This window comes from Passer domesticus, unplaced genomic scaffold, assembly GCF_036417665.1.
Source record: "Passer domesticus isolate bPasDom1 unplaced genomic scaffold, bPasDom1.hap1 HAP1_SCAFFOLD_102, whole genome shotgun sequence".
NCBI lineage: Eukaryota > Metazoa > Chordata > Aves > Passeriformes > Passeridae > Passer > Passer domesticus.
Window position 1 is genome coordinate 25 of NW_026989903.1, and position 11,941 is coordinate 11,965.

An 11,941-nucleotide genomic window follows, 5' to 3' on the forward strand; every position below is an offset into this window, starting at 1 on the left:
CAAAGAAAAAGAAAGAGAAGGAGAAAAGAAAAAGAAATATAAAAAGAAAGAGAAAAAGAAAAAGCAAAAGAAAAAGAAAAAGAAAAAGAAAAAGAAAAAGAAAAAGAAAAAGAAAAAGAAAAAGAAAAAGAAAAAGAATGAGAAAAAGAATGAGAAAAAGAAAAAGAAAAAGAAAAAGAGAAAAAGAAAAAGAAAGAGAAGAGAAAAAGCAAAAGAAAAAGCAAGAGAAAGAGAAAGAGAAAGAGAAAGAGAAAGAGAAAGAGAAAGAGAAAGAGAAAGAGAAAGAGAAAGAGAAAGAGAAAGAGAAAGAGAAAAAGAAAAACAAAGAGAAAGAGAAAGATAAAGAGAAAGAATGAATGAAAAAGAAAAAAAAAGAAATAGAAAAATAAAAAACAATGAGAAAAAGAAAAAGAAAGAGAAAGAGAAAGAATAAGAAAGAGAAAACAAAAAAGAAAGAGAATAAGAAAAAGAGAAAGAGAAAGAGAAAGAGAAAGAAGAAAATGGAAAAGACAAAGAAATAGAAAGAGAAAGAGAAAAAAGCAAAAGAAAAAGCAAAAGCAAAAGAAAAAGCAAAAGAAAAAGCAAAAGAAACAGAAAAAGAAAAAGAAAAAGAAAAAGAAAAAGAAAAGAAAAGAAAAAAGAAAAAGAAAAAGAAAAAGAAAAAGAAAAAAGAAAAAGAAAAAGAAAAAGAAAAAAGAAAAAAAAAGAAAAAGAAAAAGAGAAAAGAGAAAAGAAAGAAAAGAAAGAGAAAAGGAAAAAGGAAAAGAAAGAGAAAAAGAAAGAGAAAAAGAAAAAAGGAAAGAGAAAGAGAAAGAAAAAAGAAAAAGCAAAAAGAAAAAGAAAAAGCAAAAGAAAAAGCAAAAGAAAAAGCAAAAGAAAAAGAAAAAGAAAAAGCAAAAGAAAAAGAAAAGAAAAAAGAAAAAGAAAAAGAAAAAGAAAAAGAAAAAGAAAAAGAAAAAAGAAAAAGAAAAAGATAAAGAGAGAAAAAGCATAAGCAAAAGCAAAAGCAAAAGCAAAAGCAAAAGAAAAAGAAAGAAATGAGAAAAAAACACAAAGCAATGCCCAAGCAGTTCTGCTTGCTTTTCTCTTTATTAACCAAAGCACATCAATTTTCCTCCATTTTGTAGTGTCTTTTCCAAATCCCTGCAGGTCTTCAAAACTTTCAGGCTTTCAAATCGTCTGTACATTTGGGTGGCGTGGAGATGTTTAGGATGTGTTTTGCTCTGACTGCAGTTGGAATTGTATGCCAATCCTTGGCTGTTTCTTGGTGCTTTAACAAGTTGGTGAGCTTGCAGCCAGGTGCCTGGGCTGGGATCCACCCGTGGGCAGTCGGCGCCGGTGCTGTGTTTCTGCAGCACAGGAGCAGGGCCATCCCTGGGCTGCACAGTTCTAATGGCAGTGAGGACTCCAGCTCCCCACTGTGTCCAGTGGCTGAGCTCAGCTGCAGAGGGACAGGATAAAACCCTCTTTGTGACCTCTGGTGGTGTGGGAAAAGTGAAGGAAATTTTCCTCTGGGTTGAACAAGAAAGTCACAAAGTCTCTTTGGTCACCATCTTTTTCAGTGCCACCAGCACAGAGCTCTTACTATGGTGGCAGGCACTTTCATGGAGACTCCAAGGCCTCTTCCCATTGTTATTGCTGTCTATTTTAGATGGATTCTGCTTCTGCATTTTTTAAAAGAGGAGAAAAAAAAAACCTTGATGATTTTTGTTTTATGGCAGCTGTGCTTAAGGGACCAACAAGCACTGCAGAGATTATTTTCATGTAATAATCCTTGGAAATAGTATAGATAGAGCAAACCTCCCCTTCCAAATTGCCTGTCAGGTGTGTGTGAATCCTCAGAGAAACAAAACATGCTTTTGGTGATGTAGTTCCCACTGAGTAGGTCAGTCAATGAAATCAGCTGCCAAGGCAAGATCTGCTGAATGTTGGAAAAGCTGTGGCTGCATTGGGGTTTGGGTGTTTGGTTGGTAAAGGAAAGGCATCTCTGGGTCTCTGCCAGGGCAGAAACTGCCACTGAAGAACAGGGGTTAAACAGTGGGATCTGGGAGAGCAGTTACAGATGTGAAAGCAACAGGTGGAGCCTCGTGTTTCCTTTTCCCCAGCCTCGACTCATGATAGCCAGACGAGGGATACCAAAGCTGCTGCAGCCCAACCTGTTTTCACCTTGGCTGTGTGACTTCCTGAGCTGCTGCCTGCAGACAGACAAGGAGCAGCGCTGGTCTGCCAAGGAGCTCCTGCAGGTAAAATGCAAAGGGGGCCGCAGGTGAAACAGGGTGTGCGAGGGATGGGATTCCTGAGAATCCCCTTTGAAATACTGGAACATAGCAATGAAGTTTCCCTGGGGCCTGTTCTCCTCTAGGCTGAATAACTCCTGGTGTCTCAGCTTGTCCTCAGAAGAGACGTGCTCTGTCCTCTGACTGCTTCTGTTGCCCTGTTTTGTAATTTGGTGGGGTGCTCCATTTTATCCAATGGCAAAAGAATTTAAGTAGAGCAATGCAGAGTACAGAGACATGCAAAGGTGGTGCAGGAACCCAAGGAAGCCAGGCTGGCTGAGTGTTCAGAGATTTGGCTGTGGGCAGGATGGACTGTGGGGGGTTCACTGTCAGCCTCTGAGGGGCCCTGGTTGTGCCCCCCACCCCACCCTTCGAGGCTTCTGGCACGCAAACAGGGAGAGCTGAGAGGGACTTGTCCCAGCCCCATCTGCTGCCTGGCACGCTCAAGCAGACAGGAACTGCCCCAGGGTTACTGCCAGGTTGTGTGGCAGAGAGGGAAGTGCAGCAGCCAGTGCCACTGGGCTGTCCCTGCTGGGAAGGAAGGTGCCATCCAGCACAGGAGGGGCAGGGCAGGGCATGGAAAGGTAGACACTGCTCTGTCTCCCTGTGGGAATCAGCACAGTGCCTGTCTTTCAAAGACAGGGACCAATGTGAGGCTTTGGAGTTTCCTGAAAAGAAGAAACTCCAAGGACAGAAAGCACCATTTCTAGAGCACTGGCAGGGCAAAAATCCCAGCAAGATGAAGACACCTGGTTAAATGGGATGAGTGGGAGTCTTGGCCAGGTTTGCCTGTGATGGCAAGGTCCTGCACATAAAGATGGAGGTGCAGATGGTCCATCTTTCTGGATCTTTCTAGGAGCCCCTGTGAATCCTGTGAAGCACTGAGCTCGGAAAGTCATGGTTCATTGATTTTTGTTGATTTTCTTTTTTCCTTTGGGCAGCATCCATTTGTAAGATTTGCTGAGCCTGCATCCAGCCTGGTGCCACTGATTGTTTCAGTGAAGAAGAGGAATGACCAAAGAAACTGAAAATCACATCAGGACCATTTACTTCTCAACCGGCACAGGGCAGGATTGTAGGTTCGGACAAGGGTTAGGGTTAGGGTTAGAGTTGGGGTTAGGGTTAGGGTTGGGGTTAGGGTTTGGGTTGGGGTTAGGGTTAGGGTCAGGGTCAGGGTTAGGGTTAGGACTAGAGTTAGGACGAGGGTTAGGACTAGGATTAAGGTTCAGGTTAGGGTTTAGGACTAGGCTTAGGTTTCGGTTATGATTGTCTAATAGGGCCTGCTGATTAGAAATTAATAAGTTTCTGAAACCAAAACTCTCCCTGAAATTTCCTTCCTTCTCACTCTCTGAATAAGCTCTTGATTTCCTTGTAAATTTTCTTTTGTTTCTTAAAGGTGGAAGTCACCCATACAGTGTCTTTGCTATGGTGTCAAATTGGGGAATGCTCATCCTCATTTATGCTCTCCAGACCATGCTGCTTTTGGAATGTAACCCACTGGCTGGAAGGAGGCCCTTGGAGCTGCAGGAGGCAGCAGCCGGGCCCTGGGTGCCTCTTCCTGGCAGCGGGCGAATCCTCCGCTCTCAGAGCCCAGGTGGCAGCTGGCTGCTCCCGAGGGGAAGCGTAGCCGTGCTGGGCACAGCCCAGACTGGAGGCATTGGCTGTCTGGAGTCTGCCCAGGAGCAGAGGAAGGCCAGGGGCAGCCAAGGGCCAGTGGCCTGGCTGAGGATTCCTACTCTTGTGCCGGCTGCCCTGTGACTCCTGGCAAAGGGCAGCAGTGTGTGCAGCACTCTGGGCAGCGGCGCAGGGAGCCGGGCTGCTGGGCAGGCTGGAGCACAGGGCAGCGTCCTTCAGGCACGGCACTTGTGCCAGGGCAAGCCAGGCCAGCCTGAGGCACTGACAGCTTGGCAGCTCCCATCTGCAGGAGCCAGTGCCTCCCACAGCTCTGCCAGGAAGCGCCTGCAGGCCTGCAGTTCTGCCCTGAGCCACAGCAAAGGTGTGAAATGCAGAGTGTTTTGCAGAAATATTCAGGGCCACCAGGCCAGCCTGCTTTGTGCTCTCTGGAGCACAGCAAGCACTGTGCAGTGCCGCTCTGAGCTGCTCGGAGAGAGGTGTTAGAAATAAACAAACTCTTAGTTACCATTAAGTGGAGACAAAGTCATTAAAGCAAACGAGAACCTTCTTCTTAGTAAGGATTCAACTGAGCCCGCTGTGTATCTCTGTCTCCTGAGAGCTGAACATAGACACACACCAACACAATGCTGTTTTTCATTGCTTTTCACAGCCTTGGGTGATCCCTGTCCCCTTCCCCTTTGGCTGGGTGCTAGGCAAGTTACATTCTCTCCTGACAGCCTACTTTTCTGTCCCCTCTCCTCTTCTCCTACCTCTCTTTTATTCTGGTGTTCAACCCTGCCCCTTTTCCAACTCACAGCAACACCCAAGAAATGAACTGGAACAAATGCAAACCAGAACTAACACCACCTAGCACCAACAGCTTTCATTCTTTTTTCTAATAACCTTTTGGCTGCAGCAAAACATTATCTCCTAGTCCCTGAGGGAATCACGAGCCTAATTTCAACATGTTTTTGGGATGATGATGCATCTTCAGTGAATAGGTTTTCTTTTGGGAAGGGTATAAGCACATGAGTTCAAGACTGCAGGAGAAACCAGTTTTTGTTAGTTAGAAATTTTCGTTATGACCTTCCCATGCATAGTTTTTTAAGCTTTCTGTAATATCAAATGACCTCAGTTCTGTGATTATTACATCTGCAATGGCCAAGAGTGTTGAAACACACAGACCCTGGGGGAGGCATCAGGGTATTTATTGTAGCAGCTTCTCCCTGTAAATAACCCCCTGCCAGGCTCAACTTGAGAGAAATTCTCAAATAATAGCCAACCATCAGCTTCTTTTTGGGTGGGATGAGGAACACCCATTAGCCCACTCCAGCACTGGAAATATTTCAATGCAATGAAGAAGCAGTGCCTACAGGAGAGAGACTCTTTGGCTCTGGGCTCTCTCTGGCACTTTCTGCTGCAAGGACATTCCCCTCTGGAGCATTCCCACCCACAGCAGCCCACAGGGGCTGGGGGGCAGAGGCATAGGCTGGGGATGCTCCCCTCTGGCCAGCCCTGCGGGAAGTAGGCATGGGAAAGGCCCAAACCCAGCCAAGTGCTGGTTCTGGAGGTGCTGGGAGCAGCCAGGGAGCCGGCACCAAATGGACACATCTGAAGGTCTCTTCTGCCCCGGATGAATCCGGGACTCAGGAATTGCTCTGGGCCAGGTTGCAGCACCTGGCACTTGGCCTTGTGGGACCTCATGAAGCTGTCAGATGAGGTTGTCTCCCACTTCTCAAGCTTGTCCAGGTTCCTGTGCATGGCCATATCCTGCCATGGTGCCCCTGCCCGTCTCAGCTCCCCCATCCCCTGCAAACGTGCTGAGGGGGAGATTGATCCACTGCCTGTGCCATTGGGGAAGCCACAAAAGAGCCCCAGGGCCAAGGCAGAGCCCTGAGGGACACCCCCCATCCCCAGCCTGCAGCTGCACATGGAGCCACTGCCCACAAGTCCCTGGCTGTCTCCATCTGGCCAATGGCTGGTGCCCAGAGTAGCCCACTCTCCAAAGCCAGGGCTCTGCAGGGGGCACGTCAGGCTGTCAAGTGGGACCATGGCACAGTGGGTACACTGTGGGACTGCGGGAGGGGCCTGGGCACACCAAGGACTACAAGTGCCCAAGTCCGGGGGCTCCTCCATGCAGTTTCCAGTGGGCTCCGCTGTGGATGGGGCGCTGGGTGTGACCCTTTGTGACACAGGGCCCTTGATGATGCTGGACATGACGGTGCCCACAGACCATTGTGACATCAGAGGGCCCTTGATGATGCAGGACATGATGGTGCCCACAGACCATTGTGACATCAGAGGGCCCTTGATGATGCGGAACATGACGGTGCCCACAGACCATTGTGACATCAGAGGGCCCTTGATGATGCGGGACATGACGGTGCCCACAGACCATTGTGGCATCAGAGGGCCCTTGATGATGCAGGACATGACAGTGCCCACAGACCATTGTGACATCAGAGGGCCCCACCATAGCTGGGGGTATATAAGGGGTGCAGAGCCCTGGGGTGCCCAGTCCCGTGAGAGCCACTCTTGCAGAAGGAAGCGGCTCCCGGGATCTGTCCGTACTACAGGACTGCAGAGATGGAAGTGAACAAGATAAACCTCAACTGCTTCCCCTCACCCAGCCCCCTGCCCAGCTGGGGGCAAGACCAGGCCCTCAGCGGGCACCTGGTGGGGGCAGTGGGTGCCTCAGCCTGGCCACAGTCAGGCACTGAGGAGGAGGAGAAGCCCTTTGTCATCATGGAAGACGAGAACAAACCTGACACAGATGACAAGTGGGGAGACACTGGGGCTCGAGAGTATCGCCTTTGGGAAGGAGCGACAGGCTGTGAATTGTACCAGTTGGTACAAGTAATGGCAGCGAAGGCAGCGTCGCCACGCAGAGCTGGGAGTCCCCAAGAGTTGCACCAGTGGGAGGGGGCTGTGAGGGCGGCCTGGGGAGACAGGGCACAGCAAGAGCTGTACCAGCTGGCTCAGAGAGAGAGGACTGGACCTCAGCTGGGGATGATGAAGACTGGGAACACTACCCCCAGACTGAGCTTTCCCAAGAATATCTAGGTGAGGCAGAGCCAGAGCTGTCCCAAGGAGAGGTCAGCAGCTCTTCCGAATGGGAAGACTGTAGCGAGCCAGAGCTCAAAGCCCTCCAAGACGTTTCCACGGAGGAAGACAACAGCAGCGGCGCAGACCTCACCCAGGACAGCCATGAAAGCACGAGCAACTTTAGCTTCAGGCCCACTCCCTTCCTGAGGGAGGACTACAAGGACGACTGGGACGAAGTCAGCGTCCTCGAGCCGTACGAAGCAGAAGGCAGCGCCCAAAGGCTGTCAGCTTCTGAGGCAGACGAGCTGCCAGTGCCCCTCCCTCTGGAGGCCTGGGTTGAGAGCCGGGCACCGGAGTCTCCGTGCACCTCGCTTCCCTCCCTGTACAGCGAAGCCTCCGAGGGCCAGCAGGGCTCCGAGGCAGGGCCGCAGAGCCCGGAGCCTGCCCCGCTCAGCCCTCTCGAGGCCTCAGCTCCCCAGCCGGGAGCGCAGGCCCCCAGGCCACAGCCGGCTGCCCTCAGCAAGCGGTCCGGCCGCCTCAGGCGGGCGCTGCAGGCGCTGCGGGCGCTGTTCCGCTGCCGCTGCCTGGCGCTGCAGCCGCAGGAGTAGCGCCCGCGCCTGCCCAGCCCGGGGCTGCAGATGGCGGCCGGCCCGGGGCCCAGGGAGCCCTGGACATGGCCCCGCAGCCTCAGCTGCCCCGGCAGCCCTGGAGCGGCCCGGGGGCATTTCCCCAACACCCACAGTCACCACAGTGGCCAGCCCCACACAGCACGCGTGGGACACGACTGGAGCCAGGGCGCTCAGCAGTGAATCCCACAGAGTGATCAAGGTGGGAAGAGACCCTGATGGTCATCCAGGGCCACTGGCACCCTGGCAGCACCACCATCGCCGCAAAACCACGTCCCCAAGGGCCACATCTGCACAACTCTTCAACGCCTCAGAGACAGTGGCTCCTCCACCTCCCTGGGCAGCTTCTTCCAATGCCCCTCTGTCAGAGAAAAATTGCTTCAGATATTGAATTGGAACCTCCCCTGGAAATCAATGGCCATTTCCTCTCACCCCAAAAGGACTCCATGCTGGTCTTTTGGGATTGTATCCCTGAAGAATGCCACAAACAAGAGATGTTGCTCCATGGATGTGACTGCAGGACTTGGACTGATACCATTATTCCCATTTAAGAAATAGTTTAAGAGTTTAATAAATAGTAGTAGTAAAAAAAAAAAAAAAAAAAGGGATAAGAAGATGAAGAAGAAGTAGTAGTAGTAGATAAGAGGAAGACAAAGGAGCAGGATAAAAATAATAAGTTTAATAAGAAGAATGAGAATAGGAATAAGAAGATGAAGATGAAAAAATAGTAATTAATAGAAGAATATTAAAACATAAGAATTATAGTAAGCATAAGAAGTGAATAAGATTAATTAGAATGAGAATAAGAAGAATATTATAAAGAAGATGAAGAAGAAGAAAGAAGAGTAGCATTTAAGAAGAAGGGGAAGAAGAAAGAAGGGAAAGAAGAAGGAATAGTAATAAGAATATGAAATAAAAATATACATCCGCACATCTTCTAGAATCTCAGAAGGCAGGAGAGGACTTCAAAAAGTATCTACTTCCAACTGATCATCTTCTCAGCTCTCGCTCTCCAAGACCTCTTTCTGATTTCTAGCTCCCTAACTCCCATTTCTTGTTCAATAAAATCCATGTCAAATAAAATCTGGTTTTGTTCTCCTATGGTCTCATTTGTGCCTTCACTGGGGGACAGACACCTCTCCCTCATGGCATCTTAACCCTGGATGGAACCACGGGCAGGGTCCCTTCCAGCCACAAGCCTTCCAGAATTCAGGGACTCCCTTCCCTTCTTCCTTCTGCTTCCAGCTGGAGAATGTGCAGCAAAGCCACCTTTCCTTTGCTGTCTGCTCTGGGAGCCCCCTGCTGCTGGAGCTTGACTCTGCCAAAATGCACAGACCCACCTGGGGATACTGCTGTCAGCCCCTATGCTCTGCAGAACCTCTTCTACCCATTTCAGGCTTCAATATTAAACACTAAGCAAAAGCAAATGTGCCAGATACTGCAAAGGCCATCTCTTGCTATTTCTCCTTGGCTGACGTTTGTGCAGGTGCTTCATCCTGGTGGAGGGGAGGCTGTTGCTGAGTATTCTTCCTCCTGAGCCCCTCAAGTGACAGGAATTTCAGTTGGGTTCACAGCTGTTCACAGCTACCAAATCGGCTGTCACAGACCTGACAAAGTATTGGGGCAGGACACAGCAAGTTTCACACAAAAGACATTACAATCTCACAACATAAGAAGCCACATATGGACAAAAAAAAAAAAAAAAAATCAAATTTAAACACTGTAATGAGCTTTAAAATAACAAAGTTGCGACAGATGCTCATTTAATGAAATAGCAGCAATCTTGCACATTTTCAAGTGTCTATTTAATAATAACACAGGTTCATCCTCACCACCATCCACTAGATTTCCACAGACATATTGCAGCTTCCTGCAAACGTCATCTAATCACTTCCTCCTCAATTCCAATTAATTTGCCATAGCAAAGCACGAGGAAGCTGTGGCTGCTGCTTTGTTTGCTGAAGTTCAAATGTATCCAACTCTGCCCATGGTTACAGGTGTTGTTTGTCACTGAATTACAGAACCAGGGACTGGGTTAGGGGGACCTTAAAGCCCATCCCGTGCCACCCCTGTCATGGAAGGGACACCTTCCACTGTCCCAGGTTGCTCCAAGCCCCATCCAAACTGGCCTTGGACACTGCCAGGGATCCAGGGATAGCCACAGCTTCTCTGGACAAAGCATAAGGAAAGTGGTTGTGCTTCTCCACAGATGTAAGTCAACCACAGTGGCAATAAAACCCTGGGCATAAGGATGTACTTAAAAACATCAGAGATGGTCCTTGTGCTTTTATAGGTAAAAGAAATCAAATGTTATATGAAAACAGTTGAAGGAGTGTAGGGGGATGCCCCCAATGAGAGAGGGACAAACTAGCCTTTGTCCCCCAAAAAAGGAAGGAAGCCCAGAAGTTTCTCCCAACGATCAGGTGAAAAGACACCTTATAGGACCCCAGAGACTTCACTAAAACCTTGGGGTCACCTAATTGGATGGAAGCCAAAAGGTCCTGCCTGGGCCATAAGGTAGAAAAGGAGAGGACAAAGAAACCACGAGGCTTTTGTGAAGGTGTTTTTACCAGGGGCAAACCACTGTACCTGGATTGGGTTTTCTGTTTATTGTTTTTCCTTTTATTAAACCTTTTTGTTTCTAACACTGCAGCAGAAGCCATCCTGCTCATTATTTGCCTCCAAAGGTAATAGCTAAGCTATCCTTGGGTGTATTAAGTTCCCTTTTAAGGGCTCATAAAACCCTGGCCCGATAAAACAGAACTTAATAAACAGTCAGGACTTTAATGCGTTCAGAAAGGCCTTTCATGAATGTTAGGCAAGAGGACAGGAATTAGAAAATACCTTCAGCCAAGTAAAACTGGCTCCATTCACTGAAACGATAGTAACCATTGGCTTTTTGTTGCCTCTGTGCTCTTACAATACTGTCCAGAATGACCATGTTCAGAGAAAGTGAACACAAAGCGGGGGGGGGGGGGGGAAAAGAATTATTGACAGCAGTTCTACAGCCCTCCTTTTACTTTGATGCTCTATTTAAATATTCTGGCTGTTTCAAGGGCTTGGTAAAACTGGCTTTTGTAGACTGAACACAAAAAACAAACAGGAGAAAAATGCAGCATTTTCCCTCCTCAGCCAGAATACAGTCAAAGCACAGTGGTTAAGCAAAAGCAGAGTAAGTTAATTACCAAGTATACAGCTGCTGCTACCTGGCAGAAAGCAAAGGAAAAAAAAAATCCTATCAGTCATCAAATGCAGTTCCTAAATCTGGAAAAGCCTTACAAAAATAAACTTCCACGAAGAAGGGACCAGCTTCAGAGAAAAAAAGAATGATGCAGATAATAAAGATCATTATTTCCGAACAAAAAACTATTTCCAGTTTGAAAGGAAAAACAATTGTTGGCAAGGCAACTACTAAATATGTCATCTAGTTAAAAACAGCTTCTCTTCTTGTGGTTTGTTGGGGCAGAATGAGCAAAGAGATCTTCTACCAGATTCTTTTTTGATACCAAACACTGAAAGGGGGTGGGAAGGAGTCATTTCTAACCCCAATTTAGAACAACTTTATTCCTCTGCATGATCATCAGCACTTCTTATATCCACTGTCAACACATACAGAGGTCCAGATATTGACTAAGAACTCAGGGTAAGTTTTATGTCCTGCTTGAAACAGGCATGATAATCCTGACTCCCCAGTTTTGCAGACACACAGGGATATAAATACACAACTGTTGATGCTTTGGCAGAACTTCCATTTTGCAAAGCCCTTACTTGTGTAGTTTCTCATATATTTTAGAAAACAGCAAATGAGTCTCTAAATTACTAGTAGCAAAACAAGAGAATTTGTAGCAAGCATTGCTTGAAATTTTTATTTTTCAGTTTTGGGGCTAACTTTAAAGTTTCCCTGAGTTCTTTTGGGAGTTCTTTCTTGCACTCATGCATGGCTACTGCTGAAATTTTATTACATTGGCCAATACATTTCAAGATATTTAATTTTAAAATTAAATTTAAAAAGAGAGGAGCTGTAAACTTCAAATCAGTGAGCTGTTGGGGGAGAAGGGTGTTGTGAGCTTTCTGTGTGTTGGGTGCCAGAGGAAGCAAGTTCTGACCCACCTGTACTCACACGCTAAATGAGCACTGATTGACACAAGAGACACTGCTGCCCACACATTCCCCCACCAAACTCAGGAAGCCAAAACTGCATTTCCTTCAGTTCTCCAAATAGATTTTTTGATTCAAAATTCAAACAGCTTAATTAAAATTATTTTTGAGAAATGCATCAGCTTCACAATCTGATCCCATGAGCTGTTCCATTAGAAGCTGCAAAATATCCTGATCTCAGAAGTCTTTTTCAGCCTAAATTGTTGAGATCGGAAGAAGAAA

General features: G+C 47.4%; 1 long non-coding RNA gene across 1 annotated transcript; it reads left to right on the forward strand.

The window, feature by feature from the left end:
• Positions 1-2,103: 2,103 nt before the first annotated feature.
• LOC135291678 (uncharacterized) lies at positions 2,104-3,409 on the forward strand. Its single transcript, XR_010354431.1, has 2 exons — positions 2,104-2,243; positions 3,218-3,409. It is a non-coding gene; the product is annotated as an uncharacterized LOC135291678 (long non-coding RNA).
• The last annotated feature ends 8,532 nt before the right edge of the window (positions 3,410-11,941 follow it).